The 12,123-nt window shown below is 37.9% G+C and overlaps 1 protein-coding gene across 1 annotated transcript in view; it reads right to left on the bottom strand.

The window, feature by feature from the left end:
* Nucleotides 1–12,123, bottom strand: part of dlgap2a (discs, large (Drosophila) homolog-associated protein 2a) — a 416,982-nt gene that overhangs the window by 284,789 nt on the left and 120,070 nt on the right. The window lies entirely within an intron of this gene.

The raw sequence follows: 12,123 nt of genomic DNA, 5'->3' as shown, positions 1-12,123 counted from the left end.
GGAAAAATTAAGATTGCTGCTGGAAGTGGTGTTAGTGGGGCCAGTAGGGGGCGCTCACCCTGCAGTCTGTGTGGGTCCTAATGCCCCAGTATAGTGACGCAGATGGTGTCGGTAGAGACGTAAAACCGAGGTTCTGACTCTCTGTGGTCATAAAATATTCCAGGGCATTTCTCGAAAAGAGAAGAGGGGTTACCCCCGGAGTCCTGGCTGAAACTGACATTGGCCCTTACCAATCATGGCCTCCTAATAATCCCCATCTATGAACTGGCTTCATTACTCTGCTCTCCTCCCCACTGATAGCTGATGTGTGGTGAGCGTTCTGGCGCACTATGGCTGCCGTCGCATCATCCAGGTTGGGCTGCACATTGGTGGTGGTGGAGGGGAGTCCCCATTACCTGTAAAGCGCTTTGAGTGGAGTGTCCAGAAAAGCGCTATATAAGTGTAAGGAATGATTATTCTTAGTATTATTCTTATTATTAACCATCCACAGGCACCTACCACGCTAGCCCCCCCTTGCTATAATAGAATCCACTGTATCACTTGCAAATATCTATCTGATAGAACACACATTTGCATGTCAGGATGACCATTGGGTCTAAGGCGCTGCGTTCGGATCGTAGTCTCCCCTGGAGGCATGGGTTTGAATCCCACTTCTGACAAATTTGTTTTATGGGGGTGTGGTAGCTCTGTGGCTAAGGTTCTGCGCCTGTTGCTGGAAGGTTGCTGGTTTGTATCCTGCGGCTGGAAGAGGACTCGTACTCCATTGGGACCTTAAGCAATGCCCTTAACCCCAACTGCTCCAGGGGTGCTGTATAAATGGCTGACCCTGCACTAGGACCGAAAGCTTCTCTCCCTGTCTGTGTGTCTCATGGAGAAGTTGGGGAATGTGGAAAAAAAGACAAATTAATAATACAAGAAATTGTATATTGCCAATAAAGTGATCTTATCTATCTTATACTGTACATATGGATCTTCATTTTAAAGTATGTTTATCCAGCAATCTTGTTTATTGCATCTCTTGCAGAAAATGCCCTGTAATTTAGATTGTCAAAACACTGAGATTCCTCGAGGCTCTGATGTTTTCTCTGAAACGCCAAAGATCTCTCCAAGCTGATAGTTCCCCTCTCTGTGCTATTACAGGGATTCCTTATTCCAGAAAAAAATAAACATCAGAAGCTAAGCTCTCTTGACAGATTAATTTATTTATAAAACCTCTCCATTTCTTTGCAGATTTCATCTTTTCACACTTCTCTTGGGATTCTTCACCCAGATTTCCATTGTTTTAGAAACGTTCTCACCTGCCATGCGCACTCTCTTTCTTTCACTCTCTTTACTCACCCCTTCATTTTCCCACACTCTCTCTCTCTCACACTTGAGGAAGGCTTCTCAGCTGAAACTTTCTTTTTTCTCCCTCTTTCTTTCTTTTTGTACTTTTTTATATTAATGAAACTTAATTAAGCATATCATAATATTTTAGTTTTCCTTTGTTAAAATTTGGAATTCCCTACTATCATCTTGCAGTATCTTATCATATCATATACCCTCACAAACTCAAATACTTATACAGTATGCTGATTAAGACTTGGCTTTGACTTGGCTTACAACACAGGAGAATGAGGACTGTCAGACTTACTCCTCTGAAAGGCCTCGTCATTAGAGTCAATTAGGGTCTCATAAATCGAAAAGGTACACAGTGCTTTTCTGGAGAGTTGGTGGCAACTGGAAGAGTGTGGTATCTCTAACTGATGTCACTGTAAGCCTGCAGATTTCAGGCAGGTTGCAAGAGTCAATTCTTTGTTGAAAGCTGAGTGGGCCCTTGCTGATTAATGTCCACTCTACCCCAGTGGGGCTCTGATAATTATCAAAAACATACTGCATGATTCAACATTATAATGACATGGCACAACATTACAACTCCAGCAAACAAAGACTAACATGAGTACTGCTTATGGAACTGAAGCTACTACCTGTACCAATATCAAAACAAACTGACTAATTGCCAGTGATGTCTGTTCCTTTGTCATTCTTTCTCAACAGCATTACTATATCAAATTCAAAAATAGAATGAGGACAAAAAATGCAGGATTTCTGTTACCAAACTCAGACATCCATAGCAAATTCACGTTACATCATCTGCTGATTATGTAGGACAGAAAGTCAATGCACAAATTCTCACAGTATCGCGGTAATTCCTTGAAAGATTCCACTACATCGGCTTTAACAAAATAGATGGCTAGATTGTTCTCTACATCCCTTTGTATAAAAAGTGCCTCCTGTTCTGTTTAAAATGCACTTCCAAGTCATTTTAATATGTGTCCCATTGTATGTGTTTCAACCCTTCTGATTCTGAAGAAGTCCGTGTGATTAACGTTGGCAATTCTTTATAGGATTTTGTATACTATAATCAGGTCCTCTTAGTTTTTCTCAGCTCAGGACCAAAATGATTCCTTTAAACCTGGGAATGTACAGTACCTGTAGCCCTTCTTTTGACTGAATCCAAAGAAGGAATATCAGCAATATGGTATAAGAACACAAGAAAGATTAAAACTGAGAGGAGTCCATTCACCCTGTCTAGGCCATTTGGTAGTTAGTAGATTATTGATCTAAGGATCTAATCCACCCATTTCTTGAATGAAGACAAAGTATTGGCTTCAACCACATGGTTGGTTGGTTAGATTGTTCCATGCTCCCACAACCCTTTGGTGCCACCTATTACTGATTAAAAATGACATTGTTCTATAATTATTTGGTTTATATTTGTCATCCATTTCATAGGTGGAAACTACTGTATATTAGTGAATTTCATGTCTATGGGACCTACATCTGTCTTGAAAGACAATGGAAGTAGTGTTTTGTAAGTGGCCTATGAATAACACATCTTCTTTCCTTAACAAGGAACCCCATAACTGTCCCTGCTACACAGGATTGAATATATATTAAAATAGTGATGCATGCTTCTAAACTAAAATCCAAAGTCATAATATTACAAACTATTATTGTTCTATAATTGTGTGTGTAAAGGTGCTATATTCTTATTTCCTTCAATAGTTTTAAAAATGCATTAGATTAAGGATGTCTGTGAGGTAAATATTTAATACAGAATATGGACCTTATTTACTAAACATGGAATATGATATGAGTACAATATAATAGTATTTGAAATGTACAGTACTATTCTGTACATTTACTAAACTAATATCTTTCAAATGTTCTGAATATAACAAGTGTAACTAACATTAAAAGTGCCACCAGGCTGAGGCAACAGGAGAGAAGGAGAGGGGATGGTAAAGAATAAATCTATCGTGAAGTTCCTTATTGAAAGGTTTTAGCCCACAAAGAGAGAACTACAGTACTTGGCTTAGTTTGAATTTGAGAGCTTTGTTATTTGTTACTTGTATTGATTCTTTACTGTTTATTGTTTCTTACATACTGCAGAATATCATTCCCGGTTTCTGCACAGCATTTGAAGTCAGGATTATTAAGAAGCTAAATTATTGGATATAATTATCCAACAGCATATTTTACTGGTAAAATAGGTCTGAAATAACCATATGAACTTTCTGTTATATGGATGTATGAAGTATGCATTGTGCATTTGCAAATTCTATTTAAAAAAACCCCAAGAAAGTCCATTGGGGAATCTACACAAAAAATAATACTGTACATTATAGATCTTAAAGTAGCATGTTATGATTCCTATATTTGTCATGCCCTGTACACCTAGAGGGCACTCTACTTCTCTCCTGTTCCTAGTTCCCTGTGATTATTTATGTCTTTCTGGTGTGTCTTTTTGTGTAGCCTATTTACTTCCTGTGTCTGCTCTGCTCCTGGCTCAGCATTGAGGGTATAGATGTCGTGAGACCCGGCTAGCACCAGGTCACCCCATGTCGGTGACATCGTTCGACCCCCTGAGCCTGGGCTAGACTCCGTGTTAGGTCTTTACTGCTCTCCTTGTCATTCCACAGCATGCCTTTCCGACATCCGTGACAATATTAAGACCCTTCCTAGTCTTGTGATTGCCTAATACTTTACATTATTAATATAAATCTTTGGTATTTTTGTATCTAATTTTGGTAAGGCATTGGTGAAAGCCAATCAGCACAAAGCAGCACCGTATCCTCCAATGGTTGTTTCTGTCACTATTATGTTCTCATTATTATATGTTTTACGGACTTGTGAGATATCTGTACATTGCTTATTAACATGTACTGTGTTTTCATTGATTGTTATTAATCCACAGTATTTCCTGATTCAAGAAAAAAAACTCCACATAATTGCTTTCTCAGGCTTTCTGGAGGAAAAAAAATAGATAATGAAGAAGAAAATACAAGAGATGTTCTTCTTGTATTTTAAGAAGAAAATATAAGATTTTCTATTGTTGCATTAATAGAAGATAATACGTTGTAGATCTGGAATATCCTACTGCTACTAATACACCCATTCCCTGAACATGCTATTGGAGTTCATTTAAATGATGCTTTTTTTGTCAATAGGCTATGTACAGTACACATAGTTAGTTTTTGGAAATAATATGTATGAAAATAGGAATTCCTTCTTACAGTGCAAGGTAGTTCAAGGGCCTTTGAGGAAAGTGTTGAAATAAAATATCACTAAGAGAGCATTTGTACTGTCCATAGAAAGTAGATCACCTCACGGGCAGCAGAAAATGTCTGAAAATTTGTGTGAGCACAAGTTTCAGAAAACTTTCTTTCCACAGCTGTTATTTCAGTCAAAAATAGTTCTAGTTCCAGTTCTACAACAATACAAGAAGAACTAAGTAACTTCTTTCAAAAATGTATTTTGTTTAATATAGAGTATAATTTAGTGTAGATACTTAAAATGACAAACAAAATGCATTAGTAAAATGGATTAGTAACAAGTTTTATCTCTTTTAAGGGCATACAAACCATTCAGCCATGGAGAGTTCACAGATCAAAGATCAGAGTTTGCTCCGTCGAATCTCCAGGTCCCTTAAAAATATGATCTACAGTACAACGTGAGACATGCATACAGCAGATCACTGGCTAGTCCCAGCAGCACAGATCTGCCAGCTCTGACTGTTGAACTTCAAGGAGCATCATATTGACATACATGTACCTGTGCAACATCAGGGTAAAGAAGGCACATCACTGGTGAAACTGATTCATAGATACATTCCTGAGGCCGTGCTAATCGGCATGTTCCATTCCACCTGCTTAGTTTTGGGAACAACTTAATCCGTTATTAATTATGATTGGAAAGGTTGTCGGTATAATGGTTTTGAAAACCTTTGGAATATTGATAAAAGAAAATGACACAAATAATTTGGAGCAAGATTAGATGGTAAGCCTTCCTTCAGCTTGTAAGTTAAAAGACTGATATTAACAAATAATTATTTGTTTAGTTACCTCTCATGTAATTTTTTTTGTTAGTTTCATGCTTCTAGAATTAGAGTGCTTAAAATGAGATTAGGATTTAATTACTTGTGGACTAAAAAAGATATTGACTTATCTCTCCTGAGATACAAATACATCAACAATAATTTTGTTCATGGCTTGTGTGGTTTAATCAGTTGATCTGCAAGGCATTTTATACTAGTATTGCATGTTCACAACATTGACTCAAAGAAGGAGCTTTCTTAGTGCAATGCAACCAGAAAAACATTATGAAATAAGTATTTATAACAAAAATTCCTTATGCAACACTTGAGAATCTTTTCAGTATTTCTTAAACATGGAAATGGGGACTCTCAAATTCTCATCAAGACCAAAAAATGTTTTAATTGCTTTTGCCCTTGGAAATCACTCTATATCTTCACAAATACCGTACATCATATATCATTAGAGTTCTAGTTTTTTAGATAATCAGTGGACATTTATATAGTTTTATGCTCTGTACTGAAAAAATTACAGAACATCAAGTTTAGCATTCCACCAAAATAATAATAATAATTGCTTACACAATAATAATTTCTGGACAATCCACTTAAAGCACTTTACAGGTAATGGGGACTCCCCCTCCACCACCATCAGCTCACGATGGTGGTGGAGGGGAACGCTCACCACACATCAGCTATCAGTGGGGAAGAGAGCAGAGTAATGAAGCCAGTTCATAGATGGGGATTATTAGGAGGCCATGATTGGTAAGAGCCAATGGGAAATTTGGCCAGGACACTGGGGTTACACCCCTACGCTTTTTGAGAAACGCCCTGGGATTTTTAATGACCACAGAGGATGGCAGTTTTACCTCTCATCCAAAGGACAGCACCCATTTACAGTATAGTGTCCCCATCACTATACTGGGGCATTAGGACCCACATGGACCGCAGGGTGAGCGCCAGTTGTGAGTTGCAGAGTGATATGGCTGCTGCATAATATAGGACAGCTTTCAATGCTTTTTGGCCTAGTTGCTCCACTATGCGTGCTTTCTAATAAATTCCAAGTAATAATATTGCCCCCTGTTCAATTTACACATTTAAATATATAATACATTAAAATAAGCAGATCTAAAGAAACACATTATCAGGAACATGCTGTACTCTTTTCATCAGTAAAACAGAAATTGTGTTTGATAAGATTTGTTATATTATACTCATTATATACAAAATATCCACCACGCCAGATTTTCACAGTCCACCTTACAAGACATTGAATTCCAATTTTTCCATCAGTGAGGCACTGGCAATAGCCCAAAACTGTACAAAATGTGACACTGTATCCAGATGTAGTTGTCTCTGACCTCTCATTAGCATGCAGTTTTCCAAACTGGCAAAAGAAAATAAAAAAATGACAAAATAACAGTTTTGACTTTATGATGGCATTCTGCATGATGCAGTGACATTTGTGTTGATAAAAGCTTTCATATTGCTATCATGAAATGTGAGTTGTTCTTATTTATATTTTGATCATAGTGAACCTCTGTACAGGCCATTTCATGCATAGCCACTGTTTTTATTTGGCCTGACTGAAAACATCAAACTAGTATTTATTAATCACTATATTATATTGCTTTATATTTATTGTTATTTACATTCAATTCAAGTAAAAAATGAAGCATGCACTTTCCAATGAATAAGTATGATTTAAGCTACATTATATGGATGGATCTGAGTTTGGAAGTTTTATACAACAAAAAAATTACTTTGAGTTAAATGTAATTAATCTAAAATACATTTGAAGAAGATGAATATATTTGAAATAGCTGTATGAAAAACTATATTGATAACAAGAATGTGACTAATTCTTGGGCTTTAAGAAAAGTACAACTAAAATAATTAATATTTAACTTTAATTTTAGATATTAAAGGTAATGAATTGCACATTTAATATGTTTTGAAAGTCGAGGAATGAAGATATGATTATTGGTTTAGTATTTTGTGGTCACCAAGCGCAGATGACTTCCACTGGGAGATATTAGCAGTTAACGCTACACTGTTTCATATTCAATTCAATTCAAGCTTCATTGTCCCCTAGGGGAAATGTGTTTTATGGCAAAGTTAACACAATACAATGACAATACACATTATCAAAAGGGAAGAGAATACAGCAGTGTGACAGGAGAAAGAAACAAGAGACAAGTGACAAGGTAGTTACTTTGCATTGTTGAAGAGTGTGATTGCAGTGGGGATGAAAGATTTTCTGAGTCTGTTGGTTTTACACCTGGCGTCTCCCAGATGGGAGAAGTGTGAATTCACAATGGAGGGGGTGAGACACACACTCCCTAATGCTTTTGGCTTTCTTAGTCACCCTCTGTTTGTAAAGGATGCTTAAGTTGATTTGATTATTCCCGATTATTTTGCCACTTATATTTACTAATTTACCCAGCCTGTGACAGTTACCGGTACTTATGTTGCCAAACCAACAAGTGAAGCAGTATGTTAAGACACTGTCAGTGAATGATTTGTAGAAAAGTGAAAGAATAGTTTTATCCAGCTTAAAGTACCTGAGTTTTCTAAGAAAGAAGAGTCTCTGTTGGCCTTTTTTATAGATCGTGTCACAATATTTGCCCCATTTTTACGGTTTTGTCAATGACCAGCCCCAAGTTCTTATAGTCATCGACAATTTTAACAGGCTGACCATCAATTATAGTGGGTTGAGGGGGTGTGGTATTTTTCCTAAAATCAATAACCAGTTCCTTTGGTTTTGAAACATTTATCTTTAGGGAGAACTCGTTGCACCAGTTAGTAAAATCATTAAGGATGGGCCCATGACGGTATTCTGTGTTCTTTAATAAACTGACCAGAGCTGTGTCATCAGCAGACTCAATGAGATGTCTATCTGTGTGTTTGCTTATGCAATCATTGGTGTACAAAATGTACAGCAGGGGGGACAAGACACAGCCCTGTGGTGATCCAATTGAAGTGTAGCGAATGTCAGATTAGCACTTTCCCAATTTGACCTGTTGAGACCTGTTAGTTAGGAAGCCTAGCACCCACCTTATCAAGTTCTCATTCAGATTGAAGTGCTTTGAGAGTTTCTGTGCAAGCAACAATGGTTGTATTGTGTTGAAAGCTGAGGAGAAGTCAGCACATAAAATCCTTGCAAAGGTCCCTGGTTGGTCCAGATGTTGATAGACCAGATTTAACAATGTGTGTATTGCATCGTCTACTCCCCTCCTTTCCCTGTGTGCAAACTACAGGAGGTCGATGAGGGCTTGTGTGCTCTTTGTGATGTGTTGCTTCACTGTTCTCTCAAGAGTTTTCATTGGGAGAAATGTGAGGGCTACGGGCCTGTAGCTGTTAAGGCCACTGGGCTTGGCAGTTTTAGAAATAGGAATAATGATAGATTTCTTCCACAGATCTGTACATTTAAGGACATCTGGAAGAGAAAACTAAAAATATTACACAGCTGATCTGCACACGATTGTAGGACCCTACAACACACATTTTCTGGACCTGCACATTTCCTAATATTGATTTTCCTAAAAAGTCTACGTACCTCTGCTGTGTCAATATTAAAGAAAACCTCTCCAGATACAGGGCGAATAGCACTATGAGCTGAGGTGGTTGTAGATTTCAACTCATACCCATGGCAATTCAAATCAACCACTGTTCTATTTGTGGAGATCAACAAAACTGCGTAAGAGTGGCCAGATTTACAGGTAAAACTAAAAATAATTCCCACAATAGTTGGCATATTGAATATGTTTTGCCCATCATCAGATTATACCATGTTGCCTCAAAGAGAGAAGAGAAAACTTTTGTCATTTTTCACATCAAACCTATTAATAATAAAGGCAGGAAGTGAAATGTAAAAGTGCTCCAAGTCAGTCATGGGCAACAATAGAGCTTATTTGTTTTATTAGACAGTAGATCACTGCAACAAGAAGGCAGGTGTACAAAAATAATCTTTATAAAAATTCCAAGCAGTACATCAGTTTGAAACCAAACTTGTAAACCGTGCTTTTGAAGGAACAGGTAAAGGTTTAATCCATGCTGAAAGAAAAAGAAAAGAAAAGTTTCATACTGCTGAGCCCTCTTCAGGTGTCACCCTTCGTATTCAGCATGGAATAAACCTTTACCTGATAGTTTGCAGCCTATGCATATTGACACAGCTATCTACTTGAAATTGTGCTTTTGACTATATATTTTGACTTATATAGCGCTTTTCTGGACACTCCACTCAAAGCGCTTTACAGGTAATGGGGACTCCCCTCCACCACCACCAATGTGCAGCATCCACCTAATAGCTCAGTTCTGATACCCAGACTTATATAGCAACTGAAACTTGTGAATCACTGCATATTCTCTGCGAGAAGCAAGAGAATGAACAAATCAATAAATATTATGTAATAGAACAAGAGTTGTTGCCTATTCTGTGAGATCAGGCAACAGCATCTCCTCTACTCTGATCTTCAACACAGGAGCCACCCAGGGCTGTATGCTCAGTGCCCTGTTTTACTCCCTGTTCACCCACTGTTGTGTGACTAGACACAGCTCCAACTCGATCTTTGCATTCACTGACGACAGCACAACTCCAGGCTTGTTCACAAATAATGATGAAACAGAGAGTACATGAAAGAGGTAAAGGACCTGTTTTTATGGTGGTATGGAGGACAACAACCAATCCCTCAATATCAGCAAAACTAAGGAGCTGGTTTTTTACTTCAGGAAGGATGGAGAAGGCCATACCTCTGATTATATCAGGGGGGCAGCTGTGGAGATGGTCAGCAGCTTCAGGTTGCTGGGCATTCATATGGGTACAGAACTCCCTTCCATCCAAACCATTTTCACCACACACTGCCTCAGAACAGCAAATAATATAATAAAGATCACAACCACCCTGGGAATGCACTTTCTCTTCTCTTCCTTCTGGCAAAAGTATAGAAGCCTGGACCTCTTGTTTCAAAGAAAACTTCTATGCCACAGCCACAGACTCCTGAACTCCACCTTTTAAATCCTCCCCCACGTACACCCCTCTGTTTTTGCACTGAACTCAAAACACTGAATTTTGCACACAGCTGCTTTCTAAATGCTGGTTAAAATTATTGCTGCTAGCCTGTTCCTGTCTTCAGGAATTGAGGTGCTATTTGTTCTGTCTTTTTCTATGCCATTTCTATGTCATTTGTCATGCAATTAAGTATTTCATTGTACTCAGGGATAAACTTGAACTGGAAAATGGTGTCTGGCAGGGTTACATTAAAGTAAATGTGAGATGGCAAAACATTTATTTAATTGTTTTGGTCACATTAAATTGTAAAAAAATGTGCATGTTTATGTAAATGAGAGGAAAACAACCACCAATCATTATGAAGTTGAATTAGGTAGCTGCATCAATATGTGTAGGCTGCAAAGGAACAGGTAAAGGTTTATTCCATGCTGAAAGGAAAAGAAAAGAGATACAACGTTTTGGCTGTGGAGCCTTCTTCAAGTGTCAATCACTAATCATTATTCTTTTTTTCACAAATTCATCACATTTTTGATGTACTATCTGCTGTTGATTTATTAAGCATGTAAGTTTCACTGCCAGGTTTTTAGTTTAATTAGAATTACACACTTTCTACAAGTAATTAGTCAATATTACCTCTCCTGTTTTAATTTGAAGGATTAAGAATTACTGTTTTTATGTGAATGTTCTTCCGGGTGAAATGAGGAGGTGAGAAAGTAGAAAAAAGTAGAAAGTTGTCAAATACTTTATGTAGAATTATGCCATAGTACATTCATTAAATCACAGAGGGATAAAAGGATTTTAAGTAACAGAGCTGAATTTGGCTTGCCATACAATCTTGCCATATTGCTAAAATTAGTTGATTGCGAATCTAAATAGCCATTTATACAGTACATGACTTTAATTAACACAAGAACAGCAAAATATATGGCCATGCCCCCATTTGAGTAATGAAGATCACTTGGTTGCTATCAGCATGATTGAAGATCCCCTGTCTGTGAGAGAAATTGCTTGGTGAACAAGATGTTTTCCTTCATCAGACAGCAGATTAGTCCAAGGAAACCATAAAACTAGCTCTGTGAGGGTTAGGTTACTTTCTGGAAGGCCAGGGATCATCAAGTTGGCCCAGTACCAGCATCTCCATCTGATCTATCCGCATAATCTTTCTCAGCCTGCAGTGACTACAGAATGAGAAATTATAGGCAGAAATAGCCCACACATTAGCAGAATGACTATACAGTATATTGCCAATGGCATGAAAATGATTGCCATGCCAACAGCACATTCAGGGCTAATGTTGACTGGTTAGAAATGAAATTGTCATCTTCTGTTGGGCACAGAACAGCTGAGGTGATGACAGAGACTTGTGGACTGTTTTATTCACCTATGAATGGCGTATTGACCTTGACAGACTTGAAGCAGATAATGTGTGGAGACGTTGTAGTGAATGCTGTGCTGAATGTTCACGTTGTTTTTGTCAGGTGGTAGATCAGTGCAAGTGTGATAATGTGAGAAGGAATCTCCCCTAAAACAAGAGTCCAAAAGGTGCAGGCTGAGCATTTCTACACAGAAACGCATTGCCAAGTTGTCAAGTGAAAGGAATGTAAGAAAATTATATGTTAGCATTAAAAACTTGCACCCTGAAAGCTGTTATTTTTAGCGTACGATACCCATACAATAACATGTTCCTTTTTTATGGCCAGCAGCAATATCACCCTGCAATTCACAACACTGAAGCTCAGCAGGTGTGAGCCTGGCC

The sequence above is a fragment of the Lepisosteus platostomus genome, chromosome 3 (genome assembly GCF_059453375.1).
Source record: "Lepisosteus platostomus isolate fLepPlt1 chromosome 3, fLepPlt1.hap1, whole genome shotgun sequence".
Lineage (NCBI taxonomy): Eukaryota > Metazoa > Chordata > Actinopteri > Semionotiformes > Lepisosteidae > Lepisosteus > Lepisosteus platostomus.
This window is presented reverse-complemented; position numbering and strand designations above follow the sequence as displayed.